The sequence below is a fragment of the Malaya genurostris genome, chromosome 3, assembly GCF_030247185.1.
Source record: "Malaya genurostris strain Urasoe2022 chromosome 3, Malgen_1.1, whole genome shotgun sequence".
Taxonomy (NCBI): Eukaryota; Metazoa; Arthropoda; class Insecta; order Diptera; family Culicidae; genus Malaya; species Malaya genurostris.
The window spans coordinates 196,738,444-196,759,928 of record NC_080572.1 but is presented as its reverse complement, the minus strand read 5'-3'; the positions used below and the strand labels follow the sequence as shown (position 1 = coordinate 196,759,928).

Genomic DNA, 21,485 nt, shown 5'->3' with positions numbered 1-21,485 from the left:
CGACGGTTACGGGAGAACTTCCATCGCCGGGGAATTCTTCGCCGGTGTAGGCTAGATCCATCTTCGGGGACTAGCCGAGTAGAAGCCACAGCACCGCCAGTGAACCGAAAGCTATGCTCTAACCGGAATCACCGGATCGACCACGGCACTCCTTCGAGTGTCCCGGTGGCGTAACATGAATGGTAGGTGTCGGGAGAACTTCCTCCGCCGGGAAACTCTCTGTCGGTGTAGACTAAATCCTTCGCCGGGCTCTAGCCGAGTAGGAGCCACAGCATCGAAATTGAGTCGTCGGGGCGCCAGTGAACCGGAAGCCACGCTCCAACCGGATCGCAGGATCGACCTTGGCGCTCATTCGAGTGTCCGTGTAGCAAAACACGAGATTCGGTGTCGGGAGAAACTCTTTCGTCGGGAAGCTCTCCGTCGGCGTACTCTAGATCCTTCGACGGGGATTAGATGAGTAGATTGCGACGTAACTCCGGTATGGATCGTTGAGCCCCTAGTGAACCGGAAGTCATCCTCTAACCGGAATCACTAGACCGACCCAGGCATCTTACCGTTCGAACCGTTCACGGATTTCGGGAGCGTCGGTCCCGGGGAAACTTCCATCGTTGGGGAACTTTCCCGTCAGTGTAGGTTAAATCCATCGTCGGGGATTAGCCGAGTAGTTCGTGACGTAGACCAGTCTTGGGTCGTCGAGGCGCCAGCGAACCGGAAGCTAAGCTCCAACCGGACCGACCTCGACGTCCTCCTGGTCGATCCCCTGTAGCGAAACGAGTGGCTCAAAGTCGAGTGATAAATGGCCTAAAAGTAGGAGAGAACGACGCCGACATCCATGACGATGCATAAGTCCGGGAAGGGTGCTTTGAGTACCGATAGCCTTCCACCCCGAAGTAATACCTAACGGTAGTTCCGGGGAAGTAGGGTTGGAGATCCTAGGTGTTTTAGTGGGTAGTTCCAATTATACAGTGGTAGTCCTGTGGAGAGTCCCAAACTCTGTGCGTAAATGCATTTCACCTTGTAAAAAAAGACTGACACAATTCGTCAAAGCAACGATGTATATAGTGATGTGCTACGTCCGAGTATCTGGGACGATATCGAATCCCTTCGCAATTCGAAAACGACTACGGTAAGGTCTCGCTTGGCTCTTGTTCAATATTACTTTGGAAGGTGTGATTCGGAAAGCGAAGATTGTCACGAGTAGTACGATCTTCCGAAAGTCCGTACAGCTTTTGTGGATGTGGGATGATGATCATCAGACCCAATGCTAGGAATGAGTTTAAAGCCATTTAATAAATGCATATGGGAGGAGGCTCTGTAGGTTCCAAACGCTACACCTTCCACCACGAATAATGATGGTCGGCGACAGTATCGAGGTGGATGGCAGATTCGTATTTTCGAACTCACTGCTGAGCAACTGAGATGTACAAAGTCGTATTTTAGCAGAACCTTAGCCGAGTACTTTGAACTCAAGAAAAATCCTCTCGGTGGAATAAAGTTCGACTCCGCACGAAATTGATCACCTACAAAGCGCTGACAAGACCGTCAGATATTTATATGGCTACGAGACCTGAACAATTTGACCAAGAAACCATCGCTTTCCTAGTGTTGGCGAGAAGAAGATGTTGCAAACCATCTATGGTAAAGAGCAAATAGAATACGGATCGTTGAGACGGCGAACGAACAGCAAAAATTGGACAGCTACGATGGACTTAGTATAGAGATGGGCGAAACAGTTCATTTCAAACAACCGTTCAGTGATGCAGAGATCTATGGAAAGAACTAGTTCTCGAGAGCCGTTCGTTCGTTCTTTTCATAATTAGTTTTGTTGAATTACTAATCGACATCCCAATAGGTAATGACACTGTTCTACCGTTCTCGTGAACGATCGAGCGAGAAAAAAAAGGTCGACGACTTTGAACTGAAGAACTACCGTTCTCAAAAAAAGAGCTATAAGTCATTCATTCTTTTAAAAGAACTAGTTCTTTTGAACCGTTCGAGAACGAATTGCCCATCTCTAGCTTGGTATGCCGAGCGGCATTACAGCGAAAATTTTGAATCCGATCCGGTTGGAACAAGAAGAGGCATCCAGCAAGCAAGGTGGATCGATCAAAGACAGGATTTTAGCCGCTAGGTAAGCTAAGGTAATGTGAAGTAAGGGGACACCTATGTGAGCTTTGAATTCGCTCGGGTATTTTTGACTCAATTGGCGTAAGCAAGCCCGGTCAGCTTTTCGTCCAAAAAGTTGATGTTGAGACCAAAAAATGTGTGAAGATGATTCAAACTCGAATTGGTATAGAGGTCGCGAAAATTCGAAGCTAATGCTCTCATTTTCTTACTATCCTTTGAACCAATGCATTAAACAGTAAGAGATTTCACTTCAACTAATATATCAAATAAATAGTAGAACCCTTTTGGATTATATTATAAAATCATTTATACGAAATTTTTGTTCAACAAATTTATTTCTTATATCTTTAAATACTGCACGGATTCAAACAAAGCTTTTTTAAATATTTCTGTATCTGAAATTCAACCTCAAAATATTATAATATTTAGCTGATAAATATTTTCAAGATGTTGAAAAGTTAAAATCAGAATTTGAAACAACAGATACACACATACTCACATGCACACATACTCACATACACACATAATCTTTTACATTCATCCACGCATCCGGATCTTAAAATCCAACAGATAGGGCCACTGCTAGCTATGATAATGATGAAGATCTTCAAACTGGGTTCTGACAAAGACATCATATTAACAAAATATCCAGCTCTCACATTTTCCGAACAAATCATTGGTAATATCCTGTTTTGAGAACATGCCGCCCTCGATTCTCGTTCATAGAAGTAGGGGAGAGAAATGTCAAATTTGTGCGCGCCAAAATAGCAGCACTGTGCACCCATATAATTGGAACATATCTGGAATGTGATGCCGTGCGATGGCGTTGCTGAGCTGAAGATTGATTTCACTCTAAGCTGACAACATCAACTCTCTCATCAACTCTCTCGTTTTAAAATTGTATGTGTTCGATAATTAAAATGTCGAGTGGTGAATCGTTTCGCGATGTGAAGTCCTAGTCGAATGAAACTTCAAGTGATTCGGTTAATCTTGATACACAGGGCAGCCGTGGGATAAGGGGGGAAAGGGAGGAATCACCCCGGGCCAGAATTTTTAAGGATTTAAGATTCAAAATTATTTTTTCATTCTTCATAAGAAAACAAAATAACAAAAATCGATACAAATTTGGCTTGAGAATTATTTTATTAAAATAATGCGTTTACAAATCTTTTGAATTGATGATATTCCCCTGCTCACAATGTTTCATAATTCTCATGTTTAGGGGCCCGTAATATTGCAGTCCTCCTGGGCACGAATTTACTCTCGGCGGCCCTGATGATATACACACCCATTTTATTAGGTATATATGTATGAGTGATTGCTTGTGAGATGATGGTTCAAAAAGCTTACCACTGTGCAATGCAGTAACTGCCGAACAAACACATATCTTTCTACAATGGAATTCAATGAAGCAACAAAACTTGACTTGTCTTGCGACTGGCGGCATTGCACAAACACAAACAAACCAAGAGAGTAACCCGCATGGTACAACCAATTTGGCTTCGATCGCGTACAATTCCACAATTCAAAATAAAATCGAAGGGAAACGATCGACAAATTTGATGAAATTTTGCAATGATTTTGTAATATTAAGCATATTTAGAGTAAGCAAGGTACACACAACATGTTTTAATGAAAACAAATGTAATTGTATTAATAATGTGAAAGATGTTTTTATTATTTAAAATTTAAATAAAAATTACCTAATTGTGTGATATACAAATTTTGTTTTGTTTTTGTTTTTGTTTTTGTTTTACCTAAATGATGAATCAATATGTCCAATTATGAGATAATCGTAGCCGTCTCAACAAACGCGACATTACCCGAAGCACATGCAACAGTTAAATGCAAAGGCACAGACGAAAGGCAATTGGAAAGCATCCAGAATTTCGATTGCTGGAGACTTTGGTCAAAAGGTCAACATCTCCAACAAAAAATGCTATTAATCAACCGCTTCTTCCAGAGAAGAAAACGAAGAAGTGGATTGCAAAGTTTTATGTTTATCCTAGCAACCACATCAATACACTGTAATAATTTAAAATAATACGATTGCATAATCAATAAATTGGCAGAAGTTGTATTCAAGTAACAATATCATTATTGGTTGTTCTGAACGTTTTGCCACCCCGTAAAAACACACTAAGAGAGAAAATCAATATTTTCGGTGATACAAAAAAAAAACAAGATGTCTTCCAACAATACTTTATGCTTCGTTAACTCTGGACAGTTTTTTTCTCTTTTCTCCATTTATTTGTTTGCATTGAACCTTCCTTTGATAAGAAGACTACCTATTTTAGCTTTGAATATTAAGATTCATACTTAAAGGTTTGGATCGCCCATGCTTCCGTTCGCAGATCTTTCTTTGCCCACAATTATCGCACGGACGGATACAGCTAGCGGTTTGCATCATGTTTCCCTTCTCTGTTTCCTATCGACCTTTCCATTAGTGATGGTGTGAGTACCCGTTTGCTGTTCCATGATCTACACCATAGCGATTAAACAGCACACGATAAGCTGGTGTACAGTAGGAGAGACAGATTCAATCGAATGTGTCATTCCGTCGAATACAAGATGAAGAAAACATCTTTGAAGTACCAAAAACAGGGCGTTTTCTGCTGCTATAGATGTGACTGTACTCAAATTAAAAGTACAGTCAACATTTTCTAGCTGTCATGAGCAGTCACCTCTAGGAAAATTCATCGGTACAATACTTGCAATCTCGCGACCTACTTTCTAAACTACCCTTAAATATGTTCAGGTAAATGTAAGAAGCAGATTGAATGGAAACGTTATCTGTTGTTTGAAAAATATGTCTTGAGATTGGAAAACATACTTTCAACCATATTGTACTGTTTGTCTATTTCTAAACTCCTAATCTTGAACGGATATAGGGCCCCTCACCAATACAAGCATGAAACGACTCACTCCTGAGAACACTCAATCAATAAGTTTGATAGCTATACAATATTCCAGGGTCGTGAGGGTGTTACAGTTGAAAATCCATGGCCGAGGTCCTCCGAAATAAGTTAGAAACAGTTCTCAATTGTAATACTTTAGAGTCATTGCTGCGAAAATTACTAATACTCAAATTTCATCGAAACTATTTTATTTTGATTTGTTGTTTTTATTGCAGTGTTATGGATATAGAATTATTTAAATTTTACAAACTATCCATGTAAATTTGTAGAAAGCTATCAATAATGAATTAATTAATACTAAAGTACTGATACTGTGTCATTCTTTCAGTGACTCTTGTCACGACAGCGCCCTGCAACAGTTTTATTCAAGACCATGTAGTGCTACATATTCAACACCGTCTGTTGTATACTGCAAGCAGCGCTGCCAACTATACCGATTTCTCGGTATTTATACCGATTTTTGGACTCGATACAGGAATACAGATATGCTCTCTCAAAATACCGATATTTCAATTTTCATACAGATAAATACCGATTTTCAGTTTTTGTGTTGGATTCCATAGGGGTAAACCAGGTCGAGCGACCTTTTTTTTTTTTTTTTGGTCGCAAAATCAGTTTTCGCACTAAATTGATGTTTGATTTTTCGAGAAAGATATTGTACAGATAGTTTTTTTCGCCAAATACAGATTTTTGGAAAAAACAGTTGACAGCACTGACTGCAAGTCAATACTATGCCTTTGATGAAGAAGCAAACCATGAAAAATTGAAACCATTCTCAGGAATGATGAACGAGGGATAAAAAGATGAATCAGAATAAACAGACTCATGTGGCATGTTCCTTATTAGTGAAGCTATCGTTAGTATGGTTATAGAGTAACGGTACTCCCGTTCATGACAGCTAAAACCCTTGTTAAAAGTGGGATCTGTTTTCTTGTATCGATGGATTGGCTCAATGGGGAAAAGATTCGCGTCGCTATAACAATATTGCACACTTGTCGTCCTAACATCTCTGTTTGTATGCGTCGGTTACGCCAGCTTAATTATTTTTCCTCAACGAGAAGTGATCACATGAACCATTTGGAAGTGATCACATAATAGCTTTCAAACGAGCCCAATTGTGTTGGAATCGGTTGAGATATCACTGGAAAAATTTAGCAAATAGCAGAAATGTTGTTTGTCGGTCAAGTCAAGTTTAGATTTCATCTCCGTGACCGGAAGTATTCGCCCCTAGCCAAGTAAAAAGTTGCACAGTCGCACAGAATCGGCAGAAATCCAAAAAATATATTTATTTTTTTCCTGCACTGTATTAATTTTTTGAATTCACAGATAAGTGAAGGATTACAGTTTAAAGTATAAAAATTTTTGAATAAGAAATAATCTCTCCGTATCAAAGATAGGGTATTGTAAACTTTCTTTTCATCCTTCCATACAAAATATATGGCGCAATGACGATGTTTTGCGATTAAAGAATAGAAATAGGCAGGAAAGGGCTGCCACTGTTCAATAGTATTTGATTTTATAGCATTTTTTCTCTACTTTTCAGAAAACACTATGCGATCCTGCACATTTCTGCATCTTAAAGATTACTTTCAATAGTTTGCGGGGTCGACAATAAAAATCACAGAAACAAAAGCCAGACTTTTGTAACTGAAGTCGGTAAAATTTAAATAAACGACAGTTGTATTGTTCAAAGTATTGTCCATCGCTAGCGACAACTTTTTTCCATATTTCCGGCAATTTTCGGATCCCGGCTTGAAAAAAGGAGTCCTCTTTTGACGCTATCCATGAAGCAATCCATTTTTCCAACTCTTCGAAGGATTGAAAATGTTGATCTGTCAGGCCGTGTGCCATCGAACAGAATAAGTGGAAGTCAGAAGGGGTGACATCTGGAAAATACGGCGTGTGGGACAAGACTTCCCATTTCAGCGTTTCTAGGTACTTTTTGACCACTTTTGCGATGTGAGGCCGAGCATTGTCGTGTTGGAGGATGACTTTGTCATGTCGCTCTTGATATTGTGGCCGCTTTTCTTCTAGCGCGCGACTAAGGCGCATCAGTTGCGTTCGGTAGCGATCTCCTGTGATGGTTTCACCCGGTTTTAAGAGCTCTTCATCAAGCAATGCTTCTAGTTGTTCATTTTTGAAGGTTTCTTCTCTTCCACCACCATGTTTGTCTTCGACATCGAAATCACCATTTTTAAAACTTTGAAACCACTTCCGACACGTTATTTCACTCAGAGCAGCATCACCGTAAGTTTCTGAGAGCATTCGATGCGAATTTTTTGCGAATTGTAACAGAAAAGTAAAACTTCCCGCAAATGGCGAGAATTGGGCACATAAACAGACATTTTCGAGCGTGAAGAATACGAAAACAAGAACAACTGTCACTGAAACGGCGATGACAATTCGTTAGGCACTGTACACACTCACTTTAAAGGCATTATCATCTATGTATTTTGACCAGCCTCAGCCGACACAGCCACCTATCGGAAAATCGAAAAAGTTTAAAAATGCCAAATGCAAAGCATTTTCCAAAAATTAATATTTTTGTTAAAAACAAAAAAAAACACTTTTTTGATTTTTACTCTCCCATCTTCAATCATAGCGCAATAAACTACATCAGTTGTATGTTACAACATATTTGAAAATAAAAATATTAAGATAAGTACTTCTGGAGAAAATTCAAGATATAAGGAAAAGTTTTTTTTTTTCTGTGTATACATTTTCCACACAGGTTTAATTATTATTTGAAACATTAGTTAAAGCTCCTACTTAATCACGAAATAAATAAAAATACACAAGTTAATTTATTTAAAAAAGTCGTCATTTTCCGGTCCATAGCGAACGGTGCATCGTGTCACTTTTAGGTGGATCGAATATTTTTTCATACATTATCATGACATTTATCGACGTATTTTTGGTTTTTGCCAACTTTTGTATGGAGAGACATCACTGTGAATCGGTTCGGCTTGTCGATTACATTACATGTAAGATTATATCTTTAGAACTGGCATTAGCCTTCCAAATTTGAGCATTCGCTTCATAAGTAGCTTTCAAATAACCCAACCTTGTTGAAAACGGTTTATCTTTCTACGAGAAAATTGAGCGAATGGAGAAAAAAGTATGGTCGGTCGGATACGCCACGATTGTATCACCGGAGCATTCAAACGAGCCTAAGATTGTTAGCGGCCCTTACACGATCATTAAAAGTGTCATTACTAAGTAATGACACTTCTGCTCAAACGCTCGTCATTACTGCATTACTGTACATCATTACTTTTTAGCATTACACGTTCATTATTAATGATGAGTATTTGTAACTACTCCAGCAATAGCAATAGCAATGTTTTTATTTTCGTTTGACTGAAAATAAATTTGATTTGCCATTGAAACGTTAAGGTTAATGAAATATTAACAATTTAAATCTACACTTTGTCATTTTTTCGCGTATAGTTCTAAAGATGTTCAGCACTTCTACAAAAATATAAGAAGAAATAATGTTGGTAAAAATGGAAAATCCGGAATTCCATCATTACTCGTGTCATTACTGAACTCGTAGACCTTACACGATCATTAAAAGTGTCATTACTTTTTAGTAATGACACTTTTAATGTTCGTGTAAGGGCCGCTGTTGAAATCGTTTTTTTTCATCTCCGAGAGCAACGAGCGGTTAAAAAGGTGCACACACATGCAGAAACTTACACGCACAACAGAAGTTCTATATCTAACTCCACCAGATACGAGAAATCGAACTGCATTTTTGCTTATGAAATGGACTGAATTTGTGGCTATTGCGAAATTGCACTTTTTCAATTAAAATACACAAAATAATAAACTGAAGAGCAGTAACAATAAATTAAATTGTTGACCCGAAAGAACCATCCTTAATAATCGATTGAAATATAAAAATGCCGCAAAATAATACTTTCATTAACGCAACCCCTAGCACAACTGTTAAATGCTAGAGGACGACTGAATAATGTTGCGCTTGATGCAGCGCGACATATTCCGTGTTGTAGGGTGTTGGAAACATTTTTGTTCTTTTACCATACCAATTTTAATAATGTGTTGCCGTTAGCCGAACCAGTGTGTAGCATCACTGTTCACTACTTGATTTGATTCCTCAAAATTTGTTAAGGTGTAGTTCTGCCATGAACTTTAAATGATATTAAATCACGTAGATATGAAAAAGTAATGGAACCTACGGCATAACAACGTAACAGTACTAGAATAGGATTATTACTTTATAAGAGTTGGTATTGTTGCAGATGTAACCAAAGTGAGACAAGGTAGTACATTCTGGAGCCGAAATTGATCTTCTGTTTCGATTAACTTCACAGCCAATCCAATAGTGATCGTGGTAATTAAATAGCTAGTGCTACGATCTTACGGACACTAGGAATTACTTTCCTGCTCGAAGTTAGAACATTCGACAACTCGCTTGTGAGGCCAGTCTTATACTATGAACCATCGCTAGGGTCGATCGCAGGAATGACCGTTTCTAATTTAGTCAATAACATTGGGTTCTGAACTCAGGTTCATTCTTGCCAGCTTAGTAGGATCAAAATGCCTTAGGAAGATGTAAATAGTCCTACTATACTGTCAAAAACATTGCACAGTGGTCCGAAACGGGAAATTAACGAGACAATAATATTTTCGCTATTAAATATTATTTTTTTGTAGCTAGTGTTTTCACAAAAGTTGTTTGTATTCAACTGGTGCATCTTTTGATGTAAAAGATCATAAGGGTGGTTCATGTTTGGCTTTAAATCTGAATTCTAATTTTCTTAATTGAATTTAAAAATCATTGCACTTCACTGCAAAGTTGTAGGAAATTTTATTTTGAGCAACTTTGCTGAAAAAGTCATCTTTTTACCTCTTCATTTGATCGAATTACATAAATTTTTCGGAGTAAACGTAGGCTGACTCGAATAAAATCATCCTTTTTGTTCTAACTTTTTTATGAACAGTTTTACGAGAAAATTGTCTTCCGAAGATTTGTTGAGCTATTTATTGTGCACAATTTGTTGATTTTTTGTAAGGCAATTTAAACACTAATTTAAATGAGTTAAAAAAATAACACCCTCCTAGATTTTTCTTAAAACTTTCCATATTTTACGATCTTCCAGAAACCGTATGAGATTACTCTTTATCGATCTGGCATCTGTTGATTATTATATTAGAAGGTTACCTAGTTTTTGATGAAAAAAAAATTATAACTTTTGAATGATAGCTAATATTGAAAAGCTTAGTTGAGTAGAATTGTGCGTAATAATTAGCTCGACAAATCTTTGGAAGATATTTTTTTCATAAATCTGTTCACAAAAAAGTTAAAACAAAAAGGGTGATTTTTTTAGAGCCTTACTTTTACTCCGAAAAATTGATGTAATTCGACCAAATGAAGAGGTGAAGAGATGACTTTTTCAGCAAAATTGCTCGAAATAGAATTTCCTTCAACTTTGTTGTGAGCAGTGCAATAATTTTCAAATTCAATTAAAAAGGTTATAATTCAGATTTAAATCCAATGATCTTTTACATCAAAAGATGCGCCAGATGAATGCAAACAACTTTTGTGAAGACACTAACTATAACAATATAATATTTGATAGCGGAAATTTGTTGTCTCGCTAATTTCCCGTTTCGACCTCAATGACGACACAAATGAACAGCCGATGAATCAAATTCATCTTCGACAGCTGCCGTGTGTTTGTTTTATTTTGCAACTGCAAATTAAAAGTTGAAATATGACGAAAAAGTGCCTATTAAAAACGTGTTCCATAGTGAAAAGAACTAAAAAGATTGCCCTGTATGCGTTTCCAGCATCGAGGAGTGATATTTGTATAAATCTGTTTAGTGTGAGGCGACTTGTAATTTTCAAATTCAAACGATAAACCTCTGATGAACTTTTAAACTGTGAACAAACACACGGCGGCTGTCAAAAAAAAGTTCATTCGGCTCATTTTCTGAGGTTATGTCATGTTCGTGTAAAACCTAATAGAACATGGAATGTAAAGGATGACGAATCACTGATAGATGTTCATTCAGCTCATATCGTGAGATTATGCCAATTCCGTGTTAAACTTAGTTAGTTGGTAGCCCTTTGCCGGGTAGACATCTCTATTCGAAACAGTTAAGAAGAGGCCACTCAAAAGATTGATATGACTGAGTAAACATTTTTTCACTTTCGTTTTTGAGACTCTTTCCCAAATTATCGTTCACAATTTCTTCGTTTCGCTAGAGAAACTCAGTTTTTCTCTCGTCTTTGAATGTTGGGTAGATTGTTTACTATATTTTCAGCTCTTTGATGGCCTTCAATTGCCCGAGATGTAGGCTACATTTAGGCATTTTCTTTACAGAGCAGACACAAATTTCCAAATAACTAGGGAACGTGCCACTTGAGCCAATTAGTTGTAGTTCCAGATTCTAAATCAACATAATCTTAACGTAGAAAATTATTTGTGGATAATGATTCCAAGCCAATTGAATAATTATGATTTTAACCCTAATATGCACAAGGCTATGAGAAAAAAATATTAAAAATCTAATGAGTGTCGAACAGTCGTCAAAAGCGCAAAAATATAATCATCTACAGATGCATAAATCATTATCGAGTAAACATCCGCAGTTGTTCTAAATCATATAGATATACAGTTTTGCCAAAAGATCCACCTTTTAAACCTGATGCTCTTGAGTAGGGCAATACAATAAATGCCCTCATAACTTGTATGCATGCGCTAGACAAAAGTGACGCGACAGATCGCAACCAAATACCGATGTCTCAAACCCCCAGCTTTATCGCTGCTACATAAAATTAAAACTACGCTAGCATTAGTTTCGACGATGAGCAGCGTGTGCAACGCGAAAGCAACGCTCAGTCCTCCAACCTATCGCCTCTGAAACGCAACGAATCATTTGGAGCACCCCTCGCTTCAAGAAACAATAGTCTACACACAAACTGTCAATGTGACTGACTCACCGGAATGATACACGCGGGAGGAGAGGTTTCCGAGCAGCACACCAAACAATTTACCAGAAGATTTTTCAGTTGAGCACAGAGCACGTCTTTCGTTGAGCAGCACTACACCAACACTAACATGCTCGTCAACCCATGGTGAACCAACAACCGGCTCCCAGGGTTGCCACATTTAAATCTGCATTTTCCAGAAGAAAAATCTGGTAATCTGTATCGGGAGCACAAAAACCTGTATTGAAAATCTGTATATAGAAGTGATAAGAAATCGAAGCCCAACGAAATGAAAAAGTCTTTAGAACCCAAATTTGAAGAAACCAAAACTTTTCTTAGTCTGAATTTTATGATTTTGTAGTTGAAAAAACGCTGGAAGTTGTTTTTGCGTTGGAGCCTCTCGAAATAATGATTTGACGAAAAACTTTCAAAATCCAATCTGAAAGTGAAACTTAATTTGATTGATCAATTGGCAATTTTTCTTCTTTACTACCTTACGTTATGGCCGAGGCCATCATCTTTTCATCTTATCAGAAGCAATTTTTGAAAGCATAAGCAATTACACTACACTAGTTGTAAATAAAAGTAAGCATAAACAAATCTTTATCAGCAGATAGAACATCTGTGTTTACTGTCCTTTACATACTCTTTTATATTTAGTTTTATCCTCTTTTTAGAATTAACACACAATCAGAATAACGTTTTCACTTTGAAAAAATAATCAATACCATTATTAAATATATTTTAACTTTTTCTTTATTACTACTTAGTTGATCTTTATTCAATTTTTAATCCACGCTATCAAAAGTCTGTACAAATCTGTATTTTTTGCCAAAAATCTGTAATCTGCATATACAGAATCTTGGTCATAAATTTATCTGAAAAATCTGTAAAATACAGATTAATCTGTATATGTGGCAACCCTGCCGGCTCCTGCTAGCACACGCTGGCCTCGTTTCATGTTTTTTTCTCGTTCGGCTCCCGAAGTAAACCCGAAGTCCTAACGAAGCGTAATGTTTGCGCTGTAACACAATCCATTCCTATTGGTCTGATGTTTTGTGATTTTTTGATTATATTCTATAAACACTACATTAGTACTACATTGAAATTTACAACAAATGGGATATTTACTGAAACACCTTGTCTTAATATGTAATTATCAAATATAGCAAGTATTCAAAACATTAACGAAACTTCGTAATACTACAACCCAAAATACAGAAATGTCAGCATTATGTTACCGAGACAGCAATTGATAAACATCAACTTTGGCTTGTACACAAAGCAATAGCTCTAGTGAGTAGCAGACCACTTTCCGTAAATGAAACAACTTCGATAACGTATTGACTCAGCAGCAAAAGGGAAGAAAATAAAATGGAAAACTAATCCACTTCAATGTTTCAGTTTCAGGTGTCACGGTTTTTGATATAGATGTTCTGATTATACAATTTAAAATATGATAATTTATTAATTCTAAGTTGTGTACCGTTAGTTGATGTATACCAAGAGCGACACAATTAGAAAAGAATGTAATAATTTATAGAGCCACCGAGGGCTGTTATTCGGTATTCGAATTTATTTGAAAAAATAACATTACATTGCCAGTATCACACCATCATGTAGTGTGAATTTGTTAATATTCTAATAACAGTATCGTGATTTATTTCTACAAACAAACACACATACAACTCCACGGCTGCCAAAGCATCATATGTCTGAACTGAATTGGAAAACGTAGATAAGAAACATCATTCGTGGGCATGGAACAATATCGCATGGTGTGCAAGCAATTGCAGCTTTTCGAATGCTACCATTAATTTCTAACAATTGTAATTCATAACATCAAAATTGTCACGCAGAACAAATTTAGTGCTGGCCGAATGAAAAATTTGCTCAATAGTATTTGTATTCAGTCCATATACCACTACAGTCAAACATGATATAATGCAGTCTACATATGCCATCGAGGTAGCTGCGGCGTACTTCGTTACCCGAAGTCGAGAGCCCGAAGCGACCCGACTATTTTTGTATGCATTATATGTGAAAATCTTTCCAACAATCTTGCATTAAATACGTTGACTTGTTATAACTTGAATTTAGCAATAATTTACTAGTTCAATTTTCTTGAAGGTTGTAACAAATAATTATACGATTCGAAAGTAACTAGTTAGCGTAGTTAGATAAGAAAGTATTCATGATTATTATTAAGAATAGGTGTTGTCCATAGATGACGGAACGAGCCCTTATCTGTTTCACCCAAATAAAACAAAACGACATATTCATAACACAAACGCAAGATGAAACTTTCAAGGGATCGCATCATAGTACAGCACACATCTTCTGTTGGGGGAACGCCAAGTAAAATTCACTGTCGTGCTTCAGCACAGAGAGCTGTTCTTCGATCGCAGCAACTCGTGAGTCGGGCTATTTTTGCTGTGGCAGCAATCAAATCGACCGACCGCTTGCTCTTTGTTGCGGCGAGTTAAGCAAACTCACGAAATCGACTACGGGGAATAAAATGGCCGCGTTCTAGATATTACATTTAATCATGTAGAGAATTTGGCTTTTTTTCGAAATTTATAATGACCTAGGTGAATATTGCCGGAGCTTGATTGTTGAACAGTGGCTACTATCGGGTATTAACGTGGAGTTACTGGGAGGAGAAAGAATTTGGCTTTTTTTCTAAATTTATAATGACCTAGGTGAATACTGCCGGAGCTTGATTGTTGAACAGTGGCTACTATCGGGTATTAACGTGGAGTTACTGGGAGGAGGTTAGGTAGCTGAGTTGATGCCTGAAGAGAAAATGAATGTTAGTTCGGTGCATAGCTAGTTGTTAAACAATTATTTATGCGTTATTTGGAACAAGATACGCGGCAGAGGAAATGGCAGTTCCACATTGAGCAACGTTGAAATTTTCAAAATGATTTGCCACAAATGCCATGATTCGCAATTACATTTCAATTGGTTATATCGTTGGAATCCCATCTAGTTGACACTGGGCGAGAGTTAGTTACAAAGCAAGTTTAAGAAGGTTGAGGTCTGAAATCATGCCCCCTTATCCCACTCTGGAATATGCGGCTAAGTCTTATTTTATCTGTCAATATTCCATAATATTAGTCAATTAACTTAGGCGTATTATTAACCAAAAGCCGTACTTTAGATAGCATTTTCTTTTCTATAGTAGTAAGTAAACAAAACGAACACGTTAAACACCATCAAATCTTCTCTTGACATATCTCGGCTTGCTCTGTAAAAACATTTGTATGCACACACACATACAAAACTTTGCATCACCCAGTTGTCTACTCTGCTGTACATCGGGAACATACAAAAAAGGCTGAAATATTTGGATCGATAGGAATCAACGTTGCTGATGTTGCATTGAGAACATTCGGCAAAATATTGCTTCTTGATGCCTATGTCGGCAAAAGGGGGGAGAGATGTGGTTTTTATAACGAAGAAAAATAAATTAGGACCCAAGCTCAAGTGAACTATTTAAAAGCGAACGATGGATATGGTATACCTTTACCATTTTCCGTGCGACAGATTCAAGAGTCGAGAGGTTTAATAAGAGTAGCTATCTAAAATGCCTCATTTCTCTGTACAATAACTATGCGTTCAAACCTCAAGCAAAGTTCAGGGATCAATCAGCTACATCAGCTAGTGATATATTATTTATCACCGATTATTATATTCTCGCATCTTTTTGTGCTGTCTTTCGTTTGTTATTCAGTGCAGCTATTTGAATATACCCACAAAAATATACAAAGCAGGCGAGGTATTGGATAAATGTCATGTTTTGTATGCGTTTTTCATTTGTTCTATGCAGGGGCGGCGGAAGCCCTTTTGGGAGTATACTGAACTCCATACCTGGAAAATGAGTGGGTGAGGTATTCCACACCTGGAAATGCGGTTTTTTCACTTCCATTCAGCATACCAACCCCCCTCCTCCTCTACTTACCTCTCACACTTTCTCACTCCACACTCCACACCTGTGAAATCTATTCCGCCGTCCCTGGTTCTAAGCGCATTCACACTTGAGCGGCTCAATACCTCATCACTAGTAGATATACCGAGGCCGCCAAGGCACTCTAGGATCATGAATTATGATGGGGAGGTGAAATTTCATATTGAGTCCACAACGACCAGAATAAACACTTATTAGGAGGACATGATTGTACGGTAAGTGCAGTGCATTCAATCTTTTCCCTAGTGGCGTACCTTGGATAATGAGCGCCTGGGGCAAAGACAGATTTGCCGCCCGCCTCCCCTCCACGTATAGACACGTACTTTAACAAACAACCAAAAACGAAAACGTTGTTGTACTTGTACTTTCGCTCGCCCTTCCTCCTAAATACGACACTACTCTCCCTATATAATTTCCGAACGGATAAATTCATCTTATTTGCTGTGTCCACTGAATTGTTTAGTTTTGATGACAAAGCAAAACAGATTGACTGATAGTTGCATCTAAGACGTTATCAGGAAAGAAGAACCTTCTTGGCTCGAAGTTTTACAGTAAGGACATGGTAAATTCAGTTCACGAAAAAGAAAATACCCTTAGCTCAGATTCCAAATTGGCCAGATGATACCGCTCCCGAGATCGATGACCTATGGTAGCTGTATTCGGGTTATTAGGGTAACGGATGTATTTTGGGCCAACATACATATATATGGATGTAATCAAAATAAAGTATTAGGTAAATGTACTTCATTTTGATTGCATCCAAATATTTGCGCACCGAGCCCAAATATATTAGAGTGGCTAAATACTTCCGTTACCCTCTATTTTTTCAAGAGTTAGTACGATCATCAGTTTTTCGGAAGATTGCGAGAAATATACGGGGTGGAAAACGTTTTCTCTCATTATTAGCAAGCCCTTACACGAGCATTAAAAGTGTGATTACTAAAAGGTAATGTCATTTTTAATGAACGTTGAAGGGCAATAATGATCGAATTCTCCATACAAGTTTGAAATGTCAGTACTTTAGTAATCATTCAAAATGACATTAATAATTCTCGTCAAAGGGCCGCTATTACATCAAGTTTAGTTCCCTTACTTACAAATACGACATAGGAAAAGTAAGGTAAGGTAGATTACTTAGATTAGTGATTACTACTACTTTTTTTTAGTGTGAACTACGATTAAACATGGAAAATTTTCAGAAATGTGTGAAGTTGGGTAAGGTTAGGTTTTTTCGGATCAATATTTTTTTAAACAGAAACCAGTGTACACACTTAGAAAATTTCGCAGAATTCGGTAATTTTTTACCGAATTTTCAACAGCTGAACGTTCGGTAATCAGTTCGGTAATTGAATTGATTACCAATCGGTCGGTAATTGCTGAACTACTATCGTAAACTGTAAACCAAATGGATCTAACTGATTGTTCGTTAATTTTTTGTTTGTTTGTTTTTCTTTGGTTAAAATTCTGGATTTTCGGATTTCAAAAAACAACACAAATTTACAAAAACGAATGCAGAAAATTCCAACCTGTTGTGGCTATGGTTTTATTCCACAAAAACAAGGTTAAATGTTCTGGCTGACCGGAATTAAGAGCACAGACTAACAGACATGACAGTATGAGTAAATTCTTATAAAAATCATTTTTCGTGATGCACTAGTTCCACCTATATTGTACTGCGCGAACTATTTACTATCGGTACACCCCTTGTGTTACGTAAAAGTTTTTTAACTAGTTGGTTTCCCCTCGTTTGTCAACACCGATCAGCTGCTTTCAGGGTTGCCTGATTTCATCAAAATATTTGATAATGAATCGTCACAATAAATTATTGGATTACGTTGATAATATATTTAACTTTTTTAGCGATGTTGGAAGGTAAACATTTATTTTACTCAACGTTGTTCATCTAGACTATTTTTGATTGTGTTGGTGATTTTCACCCGAAATTAAGTGACGGCAGACCAGAAGCAAGTAAATATTGTAACAAAACGGGTTCGATTTTGTGTTGCGTTGTAGGATTAGAAGTAGGCACAATTCTGTATATAGTTTTGGCAATATGTAATTAATCTGTATCCTGCATGAAAATCGCATGGAGGTATACAAATCAATACATTACAGATAATTCTGTATGAATGGCAACTCGGTAGGTAAATGAAAAAAAAAACACAGTCTAGATGACAGACAGGATGTATTTGATAGGGTAACGTAGCGCCATCATGACATATGCGAGTACTGTCCCAAATAAAGGAATATTCGAAATGACCGTTTATATGGTTAAAGAATCTAATTTGAGTGTCCTGTCTGTTAGTCTGTGTTAAGAGCGCCTTCCAAAAACACTGCACAATCCGTCGAATTCACCAGAAATTAACCTCGAACGATTTGTGTAGGCAGCAAGAGAACAAATGATACACAATTATTTTCTGCCTATAAGCAGACCCTGTCAGCTTGGAGCGAAATCAATCTTCAGTTCAGCAACGCCATCGCACGGTGTCACATTCAACATATCATGTCAATTGTATGGGTGCGCAGTGCTGCTATTTTGGCGCGCACGAATTTGACATTTCTCTTCCCTACTTCTGTGTACGAGATTCGATGCGAACTCGCCTGAGGGCGCCATGCTAGCAAAAAATGTTGTTGTCAATGATTTGTTCGGGAAATGTGAGAGCTGGATATCTTGTTAATATGATGTCTTTGCTATAAGTAAACAAAAAGCTTTTAGTGGTTCTAATGTTTTAACAACTTTTGCACCTGTATCTCAATCCATTCATGATTGTTTTCGTTTGGTTAATAAAAAGACACTTACTGAAAATTTTAATAACTGTTTGACAGTTAGTTTACGACAATCAGTTTTCACAGAAAGAGGAGATAATTCTACCATACGGACTGTGTGGTTTTTACCATACTCGGCGACTAATCAGATTTACCGTATGAATTGTATATCTATTTACATAATTCTGTAATGAAAATTTACGTAAAACTGATCGTCTGGTAAAAATTTGCATAGTTATTGTAAAATAAAACTCATGTACCGAAATTTTGGTTATTTCTATAGATAACCGAAATTTCTCGTCAAAAATATTACCGAACAAAGGAATTAAATCTTAGTGTGTAATGTTGATTTCTCGAGTACTAGAATGTATAACGATCGAGTACTACAGGGTGATTTTTTAAGAGCTTGAGAACTTTTTTAAACAATAAAACGCATAAAATTTGCAAAATCTCATCGGTTCTTTATTTCAAACGTTAGATTGGTACATGACATTTACTTTTTGAAGATAATTTCATTTAAATGTTGACCGCGGCTGCGTCTTAGGTGGTCCATTCGGAAAATCCGCTTTTTTATCGACAAATTTTGTTCAGCGATGAGGCTCATTTCTGGTTGAATGGCTACGTAAATAAGCAAAATTGCCGCATTTGGAGTGAAGAGCAACCAGAAGCCCTTCAAGAACTGCCCATGCATCCCGAAAAATGCACTGTTTGGTGTGGTTTGTACGCTGGTGGAATCATTGGACCGTATTTTTTCAAAGATGCTGTTGGACGCAACGTTACAGTGAATGGCGATCGCTATCGTTCGATGCTAACAAACTTTTTGTTGCCAAAAATGGAAGAACTGAACTTGGTTGACATGTGGTTTCAACAAGATGGCGCTACATGCCACACAGCTCGCGATTCTATGGCCATTTTGAGGGAAAACTTCGGAGAACAATTCATCTCAAGAAATGGACCGGTAAGTTGGCCACCAAGATCATGCGATTTGACGCCTTTAGACTATTTTTTGTGGGGCTACGTCAAGTCTAAAGTCTACAGAAATAAGCCAGTAACTATTCCAGCTTTGGAAGACAACATTTCCGAAGAAATTCGGGCTATTCCGGCCGAAATGCTCGAAAAAGTTGCCCAAAATTGGACTTTCCGAATGGACCACCTAAGACGCAGCCGCGGTCAACATTTAAATGAAATTATCTTCAAAAAGTAAATGTCATGTACCAATCTAACGTTTAAAATAAAGAACCGATGAGATTTTGCAAATTTTATGCGTTTTATTGTTTAAAAAAGTTCTCAAGCTCTTAAAAAATCACCCTTTATTTATTTTGGATACTTTAATTGTTATTTCCAGGCATTTGAAAAATGGTATCAAACCAAGTTTAATGCTCTATTCTGAATAAACGGTAGATTTCGCACAATGAACTAAGTTCAACATTACCTCCTTGCTCCTTGCTTTCACAGATCTCCAATAAAATTTGCAAAAAAACAGTAATACTTCACAGATCAAGAAATTGACATATTTGAGCATTGTTTTGTAAATTTCGCCGAACGTCGGTGTTGAATGATGATGAAGTCAGTAGAATTATAACAGATCGAAGTTCAGTGCAACTCTACCAATCATTCAACACATGAAATTTTTACTGAATGGATTATTGAGTAAAAATTTTTTATATGGTCTGGTGAACGACATCAAGAGGAGAACAATGATAAATGATAAAACCAGCGACGTGAATAATATTGATATGTCCCAGGCCTGTGTGCAGGGGGGAGTTTGGTAGTTAAAAAACCCCCTCCCCATTATGGATGATTTTTCAACATTGAGCTCCATATACAATTGAGTACTTATTATATGAAAGTTCGCGCAGAGTATACTTGTTGACTAATTGTAACTGAATATTACAATAGATTGCTTTCATTTGACCAAAAAAAAGTCATATCTTTTTTATCAACTTATAAACGGACGTAATTTATGAAACTTTAAAACCCTTTCCTTGAATGACTCCTGCGCACGGGCCTGGGGGGATTATATTAGAGACAAAACCGGAAGATGTGACTACGAATGAAAAAACTTGTTTGACTTTTTCTTTACTCCACAATGTTGAGTGAATTTATCTCGAGTGACATATTATTCGTCCAAGTTCAGATTGAGATCTAGGTCCAGGTAGATTCAGGACATGAACCTGAATTCGGAACGTGTATCTGTATGCTGGCCATGAATTCTTGATCTGAATTTGTTCCTGAAGTCTGAATCTAAATTCTGGATGTGCATTCTAGACCTGAATTCTAGATTCGAGTTTTAGACCTGAACCTGGTTTCCTAACCTGGATCTGGATTTCTGGCCCGATTTCGGTTCCAGTGTCTGGATCTGGACCAGGAACGGTAATATGGTAAGCCCAGTAGTGCTGTAAAACTTCACTCAATTCAATTGAAATCGAAACAGACGAGCACTCTACTGCAGTAAACTTCACATTGTAATACACACCCTTTGCATTTGCACTGAATTAGCATCATCCGGCCTTCATTCATTTTTTTCTCTACCGAAGCTCAGTTGACCCACCATCAGTTTATCTCGTAAAATATTCAGTTTTACGTTTGAAACCATTTCACGTGATTAGTTTCAATGTGGATTGTGAAGCTCGATCGAGTATGTCGTATGCTACTTTAAAACTAATGATTAGGTGACGCATTGATACGTTATATTCGCGACACTTCTAGATTACCTGTCTAATCGCGAATGTATTATCCATTG

At 37.4% G+C, this 21,485-nt stretch overlaps 1 protein-coding gene across 1 annotated transcript in view; it reads right to left on the bottom strand.

Moving 5' to 3' along the window:
• LOC131433907 (activating transcription factor 7-interacting protein 1) overlaps positions 1-12,153 on the bottom strand; it is a 68,871-nt gene extending 56,718 nt beyond the window's left edge. Inside the window, exon 1 of the mRNA XM_058600516.1 lies at positions 12,019-12,153. The gene's annotated coding sequence lies outside the window, so the exon portion shown is untranslated. The remainder of the gene's footprint in view (positions 1-12,018) is intronic.
• Positions 12,154-21,485: the final 9,332 nt, after the last annotated feature.